This window comes from Electrona antarctica (genome assembly GCF_951216825.1).
Source record: "Electrona antarctica genome assembly, chromosome: 4".
Classification (NCBI taxonomy): Eukaryota; Metazoa; Chordata; class Actinopteri; order Myctophiformes; family Myctophidae; genus Electrona; species Electrona antarctica.
Genome location: NC_136809.1, coordinates 49,521,697 through 49,540,793, shown reverse-complemented (window position 1 = coordinate 49,540,793; position 19,097 = coordinate 49,521,697). Strand labels below are relative to the sequence as shown.

At 41.9% G+C, this 19,097-nt stretch overlaps 1 long non-coding RNA gene across 1 annotated transcript in view; it reads left to right on the top strand.

The window, feature by feature from the left end:
• LOC306921578 overlaps positions 1 to 414 on the top strand; it is a 566,256-nt gene extending 565,842 nt beyond the window's left edge. Inside the window, exon 3 of the long non-coding RNA XR_013789792.1 lies at positions 369 to 414. This is a non-coding gene — a long non-coding RNA (uncharacterized lncRNA). The remainder of the gene's footprint in view (positions 1 to 368) is intronic.
• Positions 415 to 19,097: the final 18,683 nt, after the last annotated feature.

The window sequence follows — 19,097 nt, the reverse complement described above, 5'->3', positions numbered from 1 at the left end:
CGGGCTCACTAACCACTCAGCTATGGCTTCCCCGAGTCCCGGTGTGAGTGATTTAGGTCACATTCTCACCTAATACTTCGGTAGACTCGATGCGAATGGGCGGAGAAGTTGCGATTCTTGCATATTTAATTTGCTGCTGTTTGCCTTCACACTGGTTGTGTCAAGCGCAGCAAGGAAACGAAGCAGGGAATTGTATCAATGTGTTCAATTCATAAAATACACAGTGAAAGCTATGGTGTTAAAAAAAATATACTTCGAGTAATAGTTAGGACTTTTGACGTGAGGGTAACGGATATGCAGTGTGTCGTCGGGGACTGGACTGTGTCTGTGTGTGTGTCTGTGTCTGTGTCTGTGTGTGTGTATGCCAGCCACTGTTCTTTTGGGCACATGAACGAGGCACAGCGGAGACGGGAGCGCAAAATGATCCGAAGTTTACAATAGTCCCATTGATGATCCGATCACCATATAGCCTACAATTATTATGCATATGCCATGTTAGCTATACAGTTTATAAATCATGCTGAGCTAAACATGTTTTAATTTTGAAGTATTTATATTTAAACAAGATGAAGAATGTCTCCACTCGGATTCCTGCACACAGTGACAGCCCTCCATGTTTACGCACGACAGACAGACAGACAGAATATTCTGTACACTGCAGTGTTTACCTTATGTGTTTCCTTTCCTTAAGCAATAGATTAATGTACTCGTCCTCATATTTCGATGAGGGCTTCGGTCTCCTTATTTGACCACGTCACATGGTAACCTAACGGGACATCTTTGTACTGCGTAAAATGAATCCAACTGTGTTTTGCTCCTTATCCGCCACATAGTTTGCCTCATTTCCTTTATTTGCTGCGGATTGCATTCCCACCTGCACCGAATCGTAATCAAGTACGATTGGAAGCGAAGCGAAACACCCGTTTTTGGCCGGAGTAGAATGCGGTTCTTTGATGCGCATTAGGATTCGAATGAGCCTTCACACCTGCCAAACGAAGCGCGCTTTCTTTTTTTTTCAACAATATATTTATTTTCCTTTTTACACACAAATGACAATACACATATACAAAAAACAACAATGAACAGTACAAGACAATTACTGATATAAAGAAAGCAAAACAACAATAACCAAAAACAACAAAACAAAACAAAAAACAACAACAACAACAGCACTACTCCTCTTCAGCTCCATCCATTAGATGTGACAAATTATTGTTCTTTATGTATCTCATAAAACGGCCCCACACCTCCTGAAACATTTCTTGTTTGTCCTTAAGAATGTATGCAATCTTTTCCAAAGGTAGACATAAAGACAATTCTCTGAACCACTGTGTAATACTTGGTTTGTCCGGCCTCTTCCAGGTCAATGCTATCACTCTCTTAGCTTGTAAAAGACATATATCTATAAACATTTGTTCATTACGCTTTATCTTGTGTCCCTCCGGATATAGACCGAGCAGGAAGAACTTTGGTTCTGGTACAATATTTATTGACAAAATCTTCTGTATTTCCTGCCCGACCTTCCCCCAAAACTCAATCAATTTTGGACAGGACCATAGACAGTGGAACAATGTGCCTCTATCTTCACCGCATCTGGTGCATACATCTGGAATATTACAATTATACTTATTAAGTTTAACTGGTGTAATGTACACTCTCATAAGCCAATTGTATTGTAGAAGTTTTAGACGAGTATTCCCAGTCTGGGATTGAGCTTGTGCACAAGCCGTACTCCATTGTTCCACTGTTAAATCCTCCTGAATATCTGTTCTCCAGGCATTAAGCCTATCTTCCGAGGATTCCGGAGAAAAGTCAACCAATAGGGCGTAGAAATCTGATATTAACCCCCTTCCGAATGGGTCATTAACCAAAGCTTTCTCCAGCACAGACATGGATGGGGCCAGCATGGATTGCCCCAGATTAGTTCTAATAAAGTCCCTCAGTTGCAGATATTTAAAGAAGTGTTTGCGAGGGATATCATATTTAATGACCAGTTCCTCAAACGAGAGCATACTCCCCCGACCCCTCTCAAATACATCCCCTAATTGACCTATTCCCCTATCAGCCCACAATTTAAACCCCCCATCAGCTCTACCTGGCACAAATTGATTATTACCCCATATTGGGCTGAAGCGAGAGAGACGTGGATGTTCTCCCAAAAATATATTAACCTCATGCCAGACTTCAATCATTGTTTTAACTATAGGATTGCTTGTAATTCTTTTTAGGTTTTTATAAGTATCTGAGTAAATATAAAGGGGGAGTGGTAACTTCAAGGAGCTTGATTCCACATCTTTCCATGCCGGCGCCGCATCCGTTGTAAAGTAGAACATTAGTGTTCTCAATTGAGCTGCCCAAAAATACCACAGCAAGTTAGGACACTGTAATCCTCCCCTATCATAGGGTAGATAAAGTAAGGACAATCTAAGTCTAGGACGTCTATTGTTCCAAATAAAGTTGGTAAACAATTTCCTGGTTCTAGAAAAGAAGTTTGGTGGAGGTGACAAGGGTACGTTCTGAAACAAATACAATAGCTTGGGAAGTACATTCATTTTGAGTATATTAATTCTGCCGATCAAAGATATTGAAAGACTTGACCATCTATTAATTGAATTTTCGATTGTGGCTAAAATTGGGTTATAATTGGCATTCACAACCTCTTCCAACCTTGGCACGATTTGGATTCCCAAATAAGTAAAGGCATTTACTGGTCTGAAGTGACGAACATGACCGGGAGGGTTTGATCTTTCTTCCGAGTTCAGAAGCATAATGGATGACTTAGAGTTGTTTACCTTGTAGCCAGATATGCGACCATACGATGTTATTAGATCCAGAATAGCTGGGACAGATATCTCCAAATTTTTCAGGAATAATATTACATCATCAGCATATAAAGATATGCGGTGCTCTAGATTTTCTATATTAATACCTGTAATTAGTGTATGTTCCCTTACAGCAATTGCAAATGGTTCAATTGCGATCAAAAATAAGAGTGGTGATAAAGGGCATCCCTGTCTACAGCCTCTATGGATCCTAATCGGTCTAGATATATTATTGTTGGTTAGTATTTCTGCATATGGATCGTTATACAACAGTTTTACCCATTTACAAAAGTTCTCCCCCAAGCCAAATCGACCAAGAAGCTCGAATAGAAACGGCCACTCTACGCGGTCGAAAGCTTTTTCCCCATCGAGAGATAAAAAGGCTGTATCTGGCGCCCCCTCCTGGACATGCAATAAATCCAATACTCTCCTTACATTGTGAAAACCCTGGCGGGCCACCATGAACCCATTCTGGTCCTCATCTATAATTTCAGGTAGAATAAGTTCTAGTCTCTTTGCAAGTATTTTGCAAAGTATCTTAAGATCAGAATTTAAGAGGCTGATTGGACGCATATTTTCGCATCTATCATTTGATTTACCAGGTTTTGGCAAAAGTATAATGAGGGCTCCTCTCAAAGTGGGAGGCAATACTCCCTCTTCAAAAGATTCAGTATACATGTCCAAGAGGGGTTTCGCCAATCTGCCCGCAAATCTTTTATAAATGTCTATCGGCAGACCATCAGGCCCTGCAGCTTTTCCAGACTTCATATTACTCATTGCCTCCAAAATCTCACCAATACTCACATCCGCCCCCAGCTTTTTACTGTCTTCCTCTCGAATTTTAGGAATATTAATTCCATCCAAAAAGGAGCTCTCAACTACATCTTCTTGATTTGTCTCGGAGCTATATAATTTACCATAATAATCTCTAAATGCCTCGCAAATTTGGATAGGGTCTTCTATCGTCTCCCCAACATCATTTTTTAACATGTTGATTGCTCTTTCAGTTTGCATTTGTTTAATGCGCCAGGCTAGAACCCTGCCAGACTTCTCACCCTGGTCAAAGATAGTTTGTTTGAGCTTTAACAAATTAGCTGCTGCTTTGGAAGCGGATATTTCATTATATTGTGCACGTAATAATAATATTTCCTGATGTAATTTAGGACAAGGCTTCTTAAAGTAAGAACCTTCCATAGCTTTAATTTTTGATTCCAGTAATATAACTTTTTGTTTGTTTTTCTTTGTTTTGGAGCTCGTAAAATTTATAATCTGTCCCCTAATAAAAGCCTTAAATGCTTCCCACCTTATAGTTGCCGATGTTTCATCCGTATTTGTAGCAAAATAGGTGTCTATTTGTTCTTCCAAAAAAGTTATCAGCTCAGGGTCCTGGAGCCATCTCTGCTCAAACCTCCACTTAGGGGGGTCCCGCATCCGACCTGGGTCTACATAAATCAAACTATTAGGAGCATGATCTGAAATTAGGATACTATCATACACACAGTCCTTAACTCTATTTACAAGACTTGCAGAAACCAGAAATAAATCAATTCTACTGTACGTTTTGTATGTACTAGAATAGCATGAGTATGCAGATACACCAGGGTTTCTATCTCTCCATATGTCTCTAAGATTTAAGTCTTTGGAAAACTGGTGAATAACTTCCCTACTTTTAGAGTGAGTTTTGTCTGAATGAGTAGATCTATCTTCAGTAGGATTAGGGGTCACATTCCAGTCCCCCGCTATCAGATAATGACCCCCAAGAGATGTCAATAATATAAATAAGTTACTGAAAAACTTTGGGTCATCATTGTTCGGTGCGTAGATATTTACCAAAATAAGACACTCTGCAAAAAGATTACCTTGAATTATCAAATATCGCCCCATTTTATCGGCAATTACCTTAGTAACATTAAATGGGATAGATTTGTGTATAAGAGTCATGACCCCCCTAGCCTGGGAAGTGAAAGGTGCTGAAAACACCTCCCCTCGCCATCTTTTCCTAATCCTAATATCCTCATTCAGTATCAAATGCGTTTCCTGGAGAAAGACAATACTCGAGTGGATATCTTTTAACCGTCCCATCACCTGCTTAACCTTTTTGATTTTTTGTAAACCCCTACAATTCCATGAAGTGAATTTAACCTCCAATTCTCTAGCCATAATCACATATCTCAAATGACTTTTCTGAACCTGAATTTAGAGCAGTGCCTTCAACAAACAAATAAACACATAACATGAAAACAAAGGCTGCGACAGTGAGCCTGAAAAACAAAAACCCCAAAACCCCTGAGCCCATCGAGTAGGCTTGCCCCCCCCCCCCTGCTTCCCACTTCAAAAAGGTTAAAGACCACTCCACACAATGTGAGGAATGACCCAGCATCACCATTCGCCTCGTGATAAACTCTCCCTCCCCCAATATAAGTGAAAACAGAATTTAAACCATAGTATTAGACCTTGAGCAGAAAATACAACCGATGTTCAATCTTTTCCCTTCCCCCATCTCTCTTTTTTTTTTTTAAATATATAATATAATTATACTTTATTTTTTAATAAATTATTTTTTGTATAATAATACTGTATATACACATGCACATACACGCACATGCATGCATATACATACATGTGCACACACAACCCTTAGTAGTGAACTATCCAAAAACATAGTTTTCCTGGTTTTATTAAATCCCCCCCCCCCCCCCACCCATTGCCTTCTTTTAAATTTAGATTGTGTATTTAATGTAAAACGAAATATAAATGTGTACCAAAAGAGTACACTATTCTGCAATCTATCCCTTCAAAGTTGTGCCATGAAAGCCCTGTGGCAGGGGACACTACACAAAATGCTATACTATAAATCCGGGTGTAGTACCGGAGGGTACCAGCAGTGGTGCTCCCTCAAAATTAAGATGACCCTTAGGTCTGTACAATGATCCGGAACTGAAATACAAAACCGGGACCCAGATGCATCATGGGAAATTGAGTCCCGTGCCGAGACACGGTACTATAGTGTCATCATTTATCCCCAATTACTATAATAAGTACAAACCACACGATCTAGTTATAGGATAATAATAATATAAAGCTTCCCCAACCAAAAAAAACATCAGCCTGAACCATAAACAAAGACGGGGAGAAAAAAAGAACCCCCACGGCCCCCAACATATTAGCCTTCAGCTAACAGTAGCTCCAAGATAACAACAAGCTAGCATATCATTCAAAACAAATCGAGACACCAAAACCAAAACATTTAACGTCATTCAGAGTACAACTCAGTATAAAATAATATCGCGTGCCGAGCACAACTATGATCTGAACATATCAAAATTATATCACGGTTTACTGTATAGAAAAAAATACATTAAAGGGATATATAAAAAGTTCTGTGCCCCGTGTTGGTTTAGCTGCCTCGGGCTAGCTAGCTAGCCAGCCTACCTCACATCCTCACTTCTCCGCGGCTCCACTGCTGACTGCTCCAGACACGTCTTTTATTCGTCGAATAAAGTCATCCACGTCCGCTGGTTTGTCAAAGGACTGAGTTTTGTTTTTATATGTCACCAATAACCTAGCTGGAAACATTATTCCTTGACGTAGCCCAGGGATCTCTCGAAGTTTTTGTCGGACCGAGTCAAAAACTTTTTGCTGCTTGCGCACCTCATCGGTTAAATCGGGATAAAGTTTTATAGATGTATCCCCGTGCTTGATTTGGCCCTTGGTTCGAGCAGCCCTCATCACCTTCACCTTGTCTCTATTGTCCAGGAATTTCATGATGAGAGTCCTCGGAGGAGCGTTGTCTTCTCTTCTCGGCCCAATCCTGTGGGCCACTTCAATGGTTAGCTTCGACGTTAAGTCCAATGTTTTTACCAGCCACTGCTCGAGAAAGTCACAAGCATCAGAACCCTCTGTCTTCTCTGGCAAATTTACCAATCTCACATTGGATCTTCTGGACCTTGTTTCTCCGCTCAGAACCTTTAGCTCCATTTGCTTGTACTTCTTTTCCAGGTCCTGGACCTTAGCCTGTAAGCTAGCAACAATGTCCTCAGTGCCAGAGATGCGAGTCTCCGCACCCTTGACTCGTTCTTTGCAATCTCCGACCTCTTTCTTCATACCTTCAATCGCCGACATGACTGAATCTAACTTTTGTGAGAATTCGGATTTCATCTCCTTGATAGCCTCGAGAATAGAGCAACTTGCACTCTCCGAGCGACGGCCCGTGTCTTCCATCTCAGCTCCCGAGCTCTCAGCCCCAGCCATGTTGCTAGCATTAGCTTCCCCGCTTTCCTTGGACCCAGCAGAACCAAAGCTCAACTTGGCTTGGTTTTTGCCACCTCGTTTGGGCATTCTTTTGTTATTCATCATCAGGTTGCTTAAATAAAACTGCTCACTTTTCCATTAGTCTGTTTTTTTTGTTAAATAATTTGTAACAAGCTGCGGAGTTGAGAGACACACGTCCGTCTAGCTTGCCGCCATCTTGAAAAGCCAAGCGCGCTTTCTGACAATACGCAGCAGTTTTAATCGCAGTAAAGCTTTCTGGTGTGAATGTCACCTTAGTGAGTGCGTGCTGCGTGCGCGTATGAGAATGACCTCAGTCCAGTCTACAACTGATGTGAAGATAGGTGTTAATATAAAGAGCAAAAGGACATTGGATCCTAATTCTTAAATATCAGTTATATCACTATATTTCACTCGGGGGAGGTGAGCAATCCTGCTAGATTACCAATTGTCTGTAATCAATTTACAAGTTGACTCAATATTGCTAAATGAATGACAATATACTAATGCCTTCGGTAAAGGTAATTTCATAACAGATAGTTAGGTAAAGTTAGTTTAAGTTGCGTCTACTATCACAGAAAAATTTTATCCAAACCAACTCCCTTGGGAAACTTTGTGACAGCTGCTGAAAGTTGGGGTACCATTATCAACCAATATAAGGCAAAACATTCCAAATTTCATTATACTTTAAGTACAGTAGCATGCGACATGTCAAACTAGGGGGTTTTCATGATGCTGAATCCATTGCAAGCATTAGTTTTGCACAAAAAAACACTCCTTTGCCTAAAAATGCCCATAGCCGTCATCACAAATGTGATGAGGTCAGCACATTTGGGCACATTTGGGCAAGTGGCTATGGCCGAATTTAGCCCAAGGAGTATTAATTAATGCTGTGCAAAATGAATGCTTGGAATGGATTCAGAATCATGAAAACCCCCTAGTTTGACATGTCACATGCTACTTAAAGTATAATGAAATTTGGAATGTTGTGCGATAATGGTACCCCAACTTTCAGCAGCTGTGTACCACTAGCTTTCTGTGAAGAAAGCTAGTGGTAAGCATTTTTTTCCCAGATTTGCCACAATTTAAGCTAACTTTACCTAACTAAGAGGGGGTTTTAAAATGTTTCTAAACAAAATGTTTTTTAAAATGTTTCTAAACAAAATAATCTAGCATCAGCCGAGAGAAAAGATAATGATAGATGTACACCTAATCTGTCCACTGAAACTAATGCAACCTATAAGTACATTTTTAACATTGTGGTCAAGAAAAATAATCCAAAACCACACAAAGCCATGCCCGCCCCAGCCTGCTCTCCACTCATTGATTGAATGTATAAAGTACAGCTTTTATGGCGGTTTTGAAAGAGAGGTATAAGGAAAGGCACTTTTTGATGGCTGGTGGTATTCCACATTTTGATGGCATAATAGCTAGTAGAATGAATTCATCCCCATGTGTGCTGCTAGCTGAATATGGGGGGGAATGAGCTCAGTGGAGCTCCCTCTGGTGTTGTGCCCATAGATATATATAAACTCTAGATAGCTCACCCGCGCTGTTGGCCAATGGAGAGCGACGTCGTTACGTGGCGGCCATCTTACCTCGGGACACATAACATTGTGTATATGGGGCATGTACTCTTAAATGACCATAACTTGCTCAATTTTCAACCGATTTTCAAACGGTTTGGTTTGTTATAAACGTCAGAGACGTCCGCATACTTATATGCTTTTATACGACGTTCATATAAAAAACATAAATTAAGCAGATAAGCGTCCTGAATCATAGTCACGTTGACAACGTTTGTAATAAACCAACCCGTTTGTAAATCCGTCAAGATTTGAGCGAGTTATGACTGTTTCTGTTTGAGCTGCCATTGAACATACTGTACTGTAGCCCCGAAGTAAAATGGCTGCCGGGTGAACGACGTCAGAAACTCCGCCTTGAGCCATCTAGTGTTTATATATATCTATGGTTGTGCCCGTGGGCGATTCTCCCTCTACTCTTTTGAAGTATATTTGACAGGCATAAAGAGGGTATGCGCATGCTTAAAGTGAATGGCACATCGAGTGGCAAATCGAGTGGCAAAGCAACAGGCAAAGTGAGTTTAACATTGTTTAATGTTGTTTAATGAAATCAGATAGGACTTTTCTGTGTGGATGTATGGGCTGTCAAGGCCAGAAAGTAGTTTTTTGCCACTCATTAGGCGTTCCTGCATAACTTCCTGGTTTGATGATGATGTCACACGCATACCCTCTATAGGCACTGGTCCCTTGAGCATCTTAACACATTGATTGCCAGGTATTACCTCATCTACTGCCAGATTTATTTTTCACCCCTGTTCTCCCCTTGCAAGGCTTCCCCCCCCCCCGTTTATTACATTTTCAGCGGTTTTCTTTCCACGTGTCCGACACGGACACGTGTGCTGTGTTCACGGTCGAAAAGATTCCATTTGGACATGGCGTTCCCGAGTTGTTGCCGTTTGAAAACAGCATGCCTTGCTGAAAAACACTGTCATTCCCAGTACAGGTGAGCCATCCCACCCTAGCATAATAAGCAGGTTAGTCCTAGTTTATAGGTTATAGGTGAGTCCTAGGTGTGAGGTCTAGTAGTAGTCCGACTCGTTTGTTTAGTGCTGGAGCAGTTGTTCTCAACCTGTGGGTCAGGACCCCCATCCCGGAATCCCCACATGATTTTGGAAGGGGGTCCCCAGATGACAAAACCGGGTCAAACATTGGACAAATGATATGAGAAAGAGGCAAAATTGTGAGGCAAAGTGAGGCGTTGTGAACTTGTAGATCTGCCATTTTAAAAAATATGGATCTGTTGAACCAGAACTTCTCAACTCCTATTCCAAGTGCATATCAGGATAGGGGGTCCCCAGTTCAAATATGATTATTTTGAGGAGTCACGGCCTGAAACGGTTGAGAACCACTGTGCTAGAGTAGGCCTACCAGCGGTGGCCTAAGGGTTAGAGGAGTGCCCTTGTTGCCAAAAGGTTGCCGGTTTGATTCCCCGGACGGACTGGAAAAATATGGGTCGGGAAGTGATTGTCATCACTCACCCAACACCGCTGAAGTGCCCTTGAGCAAGGCACTGAACCCCCAACTGCTCCAGTGGAGCTGCTTAGTGGCCAACAGTATAAGACTGTGGTTGTACTGGTCAGCTCCCAGGTTTTAATTAGTGTCTGTCTGTGTGTCTCTATGTGCAGGGCGTTGCTGAAAATGAGCACTTGTGCTCAGCTAGTACCCTGGGTAAATAATGGATAAAAATCAGTGGTGTAAAGTAACGAAGTACAATTACTTCGTTACTGTACTTAAGTACAAGTTTTGAGAATTTGTACTTTTATTGAGTATTTTTCTTTTTCTGTACTTTTACTTTGTTACATTTACAAGGAAAAAATCAAACTTTTAATCTGCTACATTAAAATTGGACACCTTTCGTTACAAATTAAAATCTTAAATCGCATATTTCCGCGCAGTGCGCGCAAAACATGCGAAATATGCGGGGCTTTCACAATCCCCACATTTTCAGCATAACGTTTATAAAGTCATCGCCTCGCCCTCACTCATTCGTTCACATTCACACAGAGAAGCATGGTGGTGTGGTGAAAAGCTGGACAGAAGCACCCGTCTCTCTCTCTCTCTCTCTGGTGCGGTGAATAAACTGTGTGTGTGTGTGTGTGTGTGTGTGTGTCTGTGTGTGTGTGCACGCGCACGCCCGTGCTGCTTCTGCATCGGCTCTGTTTTCGTCAGCTCGACAGCTCGTCATCATAGCTGTTATTTTGCATGGCTGTGTTGTGGAACATACCGGTACAACACGACTCACCCACCCAGGTGATGACAATACTAATCACTGTAGTCTTACCGTACATTGCATCAAAACTTCTGTCGAACGGGACGGTTGTTAAAGTTGATGCTGTTTCAACTTTCTCCCTCGTATTTCTACTTTATTGAAATAATGTCATCCACATTGCATAGCCTATACTGAAGGCTTTGTTGACTAGATTTAGAAGACATTTTCAAGCTCTGGCTCTTGATCGATTATTTATATGGAGAAATCATTTATAGATGGAGTGCCACAATTTTTGTCGCGGCACTCCATCTTTAACATGCATCTATGTGATGGGTGACAGGACAGCTTGCCCAATGCCCTCGCAGAGTGGAGTGGGTGGGGCTTAGTGAAGGGCTTAATATGATGTCTGTTTTGCAATGGCTCTCTCCATTCAAGGACCCCTAAATGAATATGTATTTGACTGTGAAATATATTTTGTGTGAGCGGAGATGGTGGCCAGCACCATCTCCACCACTAACACAAATATTAAATGCCATTGATAATGAATGGCAAGCCACTTTTGACAGGATGAAACATTTTGGACTTCATTTCTTTGTAGGCATTTTGAAAAGCATTTTGTACTTTTTACTTTTTTGATTACTTTTGTTGCCATTTTAATACCGGAAAGTTGGAAACATCAAAAAAGTCTAATCTAAAATATACAAACCAGATAGGTAATCTCTTCTTTCCTTGTGAAAACACTGATCGTAAGGTCTGTGGCCTTACTGAGGTTCATTATTTTTACCCAGCTCGGAGCTAAGGGCTTTTTCAACCTGCAATTTGTTCTCTTCTGAGACCGGGAGCAGACAGATTAGCTAGGAGGTACAGTATTCAATAGACACATGCACACGTCACGCACGTACACACACATTTAATTAAGCAATTACAGCCAGAGCAAAATGTAACAGGAAACTGGTCGCACACACACACACTCTTGGTAACCCACTGGTGATTATGTGCTGATAACATCCGAATCCGCTACTCTATGGTACATTTATGTATATTTATCATCACAGCATGGAAGCTGGCTTTGACTGGCAAGAATCGTATAGCTATTAAAAAATGTGACAACGTGGGAGTACTGATTTATCCACACACACACACACACACACACACACACACACACACACACACACACACACACACACACACACACACACACACACACACACACACACACACACACACACACCAACTGTGAATCTGCAATGAGTGAAAGTCTCTGCCACATACAGAGGTAGTTCAACAAACCATGTGCAACCCATATTTGGCACAAACAAGGGACTAAATTAATTTTGCTCCTATGCCACCAAAATGTGGAACGCCCTACCAACAGTCATTAAGACATGCAAATCCCTTGACTCCTTCAAAACTGCTCTCAAAGGGCACCTACGGGCGGCTGAAATTCAAAACTGGCCCCCGTAAAATCTGAATCCCCCACCCACCCCTGTTCCCCCTCACTGTATACGTTTCTTTTCCCTTTTTACCTCCTATGATGATTTCCTGTTTTGACTATATAGTTGTGTATATTTGTGCGTCTATAAATGTTTTGATGAATTGAAAATGGTGGGCCCTATTGTAAACAAGTGTAATGCTTTATGGTGTCCTCCACTCACAGTTAACAGTTTTTGTATAGAGTTGTACTTGAAATGTACTGTAATTATTAAGGCTGTCAAAGTTAACGCGTTAATCGTGCGTTAACTCAACGTCCTTTTAACGGCGTTAATTTAATTAACGCGCGATTAACGCACGGTGAAGTTTGACAGAACGGTTGAGAGACGCATGCATCTGAAATTCTGAATGCAGGCAGGCAGATTCCAATAGCCCCGCCTCTCTCTCATCCCCCCCACTCTCTCGACTCTACCATTCCCACACTCAGTCCGGACTCCGGACCGTCAGTACTATAGGGCTGCGCACTGGACAGTTGAGCTGTGAGCAGAGGCTGAATGCCTCCGTTTGGCTCGTTATTAATTAATTTGCTTCACAATGTGTTAGATCAGAAGCTCTTTGAAGTGGGCAAAAGCAAAACTCTGGCAGTTTTGGTTGACAAACATAGTTAGTTAGTTGTGGAAGCTTGATGCTAATCATGCTACACAGACCATGCTAATGAGTGCTAAAGCTAATGTTGACTTGCAGGAGAGAGAGGGGCAGGGGCTCTCGTGTGTGTGTGTGTGTGTGAGTGTGTGAGTGTGTGTTGAGTTTATGATTTTGTTTTCCTCTTCCATGGCATTTGCAATAAAGCAAGCATTCTCCCATGTTGAGTATTTAAAACTTGAAAAGACCACCAGTGGTCCCTGAGGGGATTCCAGGTGGCCCACAGCTAAATGATGGAGGGTTGGTAACCAAATGAACCCTTATAGATCTTTAACTCTCAAGAGTTGAATAATTGTTAAACAAATGCATTACTTAAAGTTAATTTACAAGAAGTCTACACAATTAGAGAACTTAGAAAAAATATTTAGATCAACATACAGCCTGTTATCTCTCCTAATGGTACCAACATCAATACAGTTCTTTAGTTTGGGTCTGGAAGGCTAAATGTCATCAAATGGTGGTCCGTGGCTCAAATGCAGAATAAATAATGGACCTTGATATGAAAAATCTTGAAAACCACTGATTTAAGGTATATTTAGAACAGATCAAAAAATATGCGATTAATTTGCGATTAATCGGCGATTAACTATGGGCAATCATGCGATTAATCGCGATTAAATATTTTAATCGACTGACAGGCCTAGTAATTATGCAAACTGTTAATAAATCAATCAATCAATCATACAGTATGTGCAGGCTTCTAAACAAAATGATGCTTCATTTTAACATTTCCAGGCACTTCAAACGACTCGAGTGAGATTGTTCTAGTCTTTCTGACCTTCTATACAGTGCTGCCTACTTCACATTCCTGCATCCATCCATTCAGTCACACACACACACACACACACACACACACACACACACACACACACACACACACACACACACACACACACACACACACACACACACACACACACACACACGAGAAGCCAGGGATCTTTTTTTATTTATTTTTTCTCTGTCCTTATGAGGGGCCCTTTCAACGTATATAAACACATTTTGGGGATCTTTGACATACAATAGTTTGAGAACCTTGGCGGCCATATAGCTGAATGAGCAGAGAAGCACAAACACAGAACAAAATCACAACCGTGTGAACTGAGTGGTGCAACTCCGTGTGGGGGTCCCCGGAACTTCCAGACGCACAGGAACGCGCCCAGGGTGCCAGCCCGGTTCCGGCGAGCCGCCCCACGTCCGAAACGGTCGAGAAATGACAGTTACTGTGTGTTCTCTCTCTCTCTCTCTCTCTCTCTCTCTCTCCATAGGGACGGACACAGGGACATTGCTGTTCCTTCGTATTTACCAGGATCTTTAACAGCAATGTGAAGTCAGTCCTACTCTACAGGGCTGAGCCATGGAGGACCACTGTGAACACCAAACAAAATCATTTATCAACACCTGTAGCAACGTACCGACCAAAAACCAAACCAAAAAACAGGAAGAGAATAGATCCTTGAACAGCGTTGGAGATGGATAGGCCATACTCTCCGTAAACCAGACTCAAACACCACAAGACAGTCCCACAAGTGGAACCCCCAAGGGAAAAGAGATTAACACCTGGCCCCGAGACTTGGAGGCAGGTGCCAAGAAAATGGGCCACACTTGGGGACAGCTGGCGGTGTTGGCTCAGGACCCAGATGCTTGAAGAACTCTTGTAGACGCCGGCATAAGCCCCAGAATGAGTAATAGAATAAGTAAAGTAAGTGATATGTGCCAGCCCACTGTGTGTGAACAGAATCAAATGGATAGCAATCTGAGAGAACCCATGAATATAGAACATACATTTAATTGACTTTACAGAAGTGAGTTTGAAAACCACAAAATGTTTATAACATTGAAATACTTCTGTCAACTTTCAAAAGTATAAAGCGTCTCCTATATGGATGTATAACTATCTCCGACAGAAAACGCACAATCTTTTATAGTCTCACTAGATAGTATTACTCAAAGTGTTAATGTAACACAGCTCTGTTCTACACGTTTATTTTATTGTTGTATCTTGATTGTTTTGTTCCACTTTGGCAATGTAAACGTATGTTTACTCATGCAAATAAAGCTCCTTTTGAATTGAATTGGAGAGAGAGAGAGAGAGAGAGAGAGAGAGAGAGAGAGAGATTAATTTCATTTGTATAGAGCGTCGCAGTCCCGCCCCCTACCATGGACCAGGAAATGATTCTCCGTTCATTTTCCTCATAGACATTTCAGAAAGTATTTATTTAAAGACGTTTACGCCGCGGACAAAGCCAACTCGAGTCGTGACAAATCATGACAACAAACACAATTTTTGGGGCCGAAAAAATAATCAGAAAGAAGACAAAAACGGCAGGTTACAACACTTTTGTTGTTGTTTTTCTTCTTTTGTTTGGTCCAAAATATTGTTTGTGTTGTCATGAGTTGTCACGACTCGAGTTGGCGTTGTCCGTGGCGTAACCGTCTTTAAATAAATACTTTATGAAATGTCTATGGGAAAAATGCATTGGGATTCATTTCCTGGTCCATGGTAGGGGGAGGGACTGCGACGCTCTATAGTGTTAAATCACAAGTCAAGTACTTTACATGTAGAGCAGGTGATGTGCACAGTCTCAGAGAACCAACAATTCCCCTGTAAGTGGCGATGGCAGCAAGATAAAACCTCTAATGTGGGGGGGGGGGGGGGGGATTAGGCAGAACCTATAGGTGGGCATTCATCTGTGGGTTGAGTGGGGCTTATTATAGGACAGATACCATTAGTACTTAACTGGTTCAGACAGACGGGTCCTAGCGCATTTTCATTGATATCAACCGAGAGAAAAATATTCAGATTTCTTTTCTTTTTTTGCCTCCAAGGCTTTTTAATTGCACTCGAGCACAGAGCACTTTATGAGCATGATAAAATAAAAGGAAAAATGTTTCCCTAAGTCTCTATAGAAGTTTTTACTTCATTTTGTTATACAGTGAGCGAGTCGTTTTCGGTCAAGTTGGCCTCCAAGGCCACCATACTCTTCGCTCTTCGTTCATCCGCGGTCCCGTTTACTTCCCTGATTACCGCTGCAGAAAGAATCCCTCGTATCTCCTAATCTAGGGAGCTCTCCGTGGTTTTGATCGGATGGATATACTAAGCTCTTCATTTCTGACTTCTGTCCTGCTTCTTCTCGTTCAAAATATGAACGCGAGGGATCATCAAGCGATTTTATTGATACGATAGCAAGGTAAGCAAGCAAAAATATGTCTCCCGTTTTTTTTCCGGAACGGAATGTTATGAGCTACTCCCTGTCAAGAAATTCCTTGCGGATGATTTCTTTCTAAGTGCTGGAGTTTGGAAGTGCTCGTTGACTATCACTCAACAGCCCATGACACTTGGGAAAATAATTATCTGCAAGGAATTTCTTGACAGGAAGTAGCTCATAACATGTCTACGGTGGATCTTTATGAAACAAACACTTTGCAGATAATAGACGATAATTCAAGCTTTTCCTACAGCTGCAATGTTGGTGAGTTTGACGTTATTTAATACAATTAAATAGGATTTTTCTGTTTGGATGAATGTGCTGTCTATAGGGAAGTTGCACCTAGGTAGCACCTTGCTGGCAAGATGGCAGCCGTGTGCATATCATCAATGTCATCTCCTGTCTGGTAAAGAAAAGCACTGGACCTGACCACTCTGCTACTGTCTGGCACAATTATTTTCCTCTACCTTTTCTTGTAATTAATTGGAAGTTCAGTTATTGCTTCTCTACCTTCTCAGGCCACAAAATAATCCTATTTGAACTGGGGACGGGGAAGCGAGGCCCCACACACACACACACACACACACACACACACACACACACACACACACACACACACACACACACACACACACACACACACACACACACACACACACACACACACACACACACACACACACACACACACACACACACAATTGTAGGAGTTGAGCCATTACATTTAGTTTGACTCTAAAATAGCATGCCTACAATTAAGTGGCTTTATAGCTTGTCGGCTATTTTCATATTTCTTTGTCCTTTTCTTATATTATTTGACAATTTGGCCAAAGTTTGACCAATTTATTTGTAGTTTGATTACTTTTGGTGCAGTAATTATTTTTGAGAGGTGCTAGCCCTTCCTATGCTATGCAGCTATATTGTAGATTTTTGTCCTAACACAAACATTAAATGCCATTGACAATGAATGGAGAATTTAGGTCATATGTGTAGACAAACAAATGGGCTATTTCCGTCCTACACAAAGATTAAATTCCGATTGACAATTCTCAAGTGTGATCTTTAGGTATTGAAAAGGTAAAGTCCTTAAATTGACTTTACTGTCATCTGGGGACCCCCCAAAATCATGTGGGGAACTCAACTGGGAGCCCAACCAATGTTGGTCGGGACCAATTAAAACTATGATGAAAAATGTTCGACCACCTTTTTTCACTGACGAAATAAAAACTACGCTATGATGAGTGATGACTAGAAGAGATCCAGTAGAACTAAAATATTTGTAATTAAGTTTGGTTGCGCTCTGCGAAGCGTTGTGAGCTTGTAGATCGGCTATATTCAGCATGCAACCAAGTCTGAAACCAGCCATGACGACGCCATCAAGGCAAGCCAAAATATATTTAGTCGACAAAATCTAATGTAGATTTAGTCGATTAAAACCTTACAATATTTAGTCGACTGAAAGTTAAACTAGACTAAAACATTTCAGATTACTAAAATACGACTAAAACTAAAAAATTGCTGTCAAAATCAACATCAGATTGAGAACCACTGACTGGGCTAGACGGATCCAGGTGGGGGTGTTTGTTGAAACTGCAGTGCTGCTAATCACTGCTGTCAACCTCCCGACTGCAACTCTTTGACACTCACACTCCACTCGGCATCATCAGACAGTCCTGCCCGCTTCACTGAACCTCTCGCTGGCTTGTAATCGGCCCCGACAGCGTGACCACGGAGTCACCCCCGGAGTCACCCCACATGATCTGTGTCATGATGATGTTGCCCTAGCCTTGCCCCCCCCCCCTGGCCTGGTGGAGTGTACAAATTTGTACACTCTGAGTTAAAAATCACACCCGTGTGAACCGAGTGGTGCAACTACACATTTATTGTTATAGTTACTGTACTGTAGACTTTGTTTTTTTAAAACATCTTGAAGTGGAAGTGGAATTCCCAGTGCAGCCTAACATTACTAAACTCCTGGTTAGAACACACTGACCCAGTCTCACACACACACACACACGCACACATGTGCGTGCACGCACACACACACCGCGTTCATGCACACACTACACGTGCACGCACGCGCACACACGCACTGCGTTCATGCACGCACGCAGCATTCATGCGTGTTGCTACGTGCTAGGCTAACGTTACTTTTTTGCTACTACAGTAGGCTGCACGCATGCACACACGCGCCGCGTTCATGTGTGTTGCTACATATGCCACTCACTCCTGGGGTGTTAACATCTCCAGATCCCTGTGCTTTGCTGTAGTTTAGTAACTTTTGTAGCTGTTCCGACAGCCCAGCGCTTCCTACTCCACTGACAACCAATCACAGCGCTCCAAATTCCTCGAATCCCGCAGCCATCCTAGGAAAAAAAAAACTCGCGTTCCGTTCACAGCATACAGTGTGCGTGGCTGTGTTAATAAAATAAATATATTTCGTCTATGCCTCTCTCTCTCTCTCTCTGTAATCAGCAGGCGACAGTGCAACACTATCTCTCTGTCTCTCTCCCTCTGTAATTAACAGGCAACAGTGCAATACTATCGCTCTGTCTCTGTTTCTGGCGCCCCTACTGGTACTCATGAGTCACACATGAGTCACACACAAACATAGGTTAACACATAGGTTAACACGAGTCACAGACATTGCTGTTCCTTGGAGTGGTTGCACCACTCAAAAAAAATGTAAAAAGAACCACCGCTCATCCACTGAAAAAAACTTAAGAGGTGCTGGAGCCACAAAGGGAACATGAGAAAAATAAAGGGAAGCTCCGCACACTCAGATCTGCACACAATCAATGTATTTATTTAGCAAGCTTTCGGTCTACTGACCTTCTTCAGGATGCCTGAAGGTCAGTAGACCGAAAGCTTG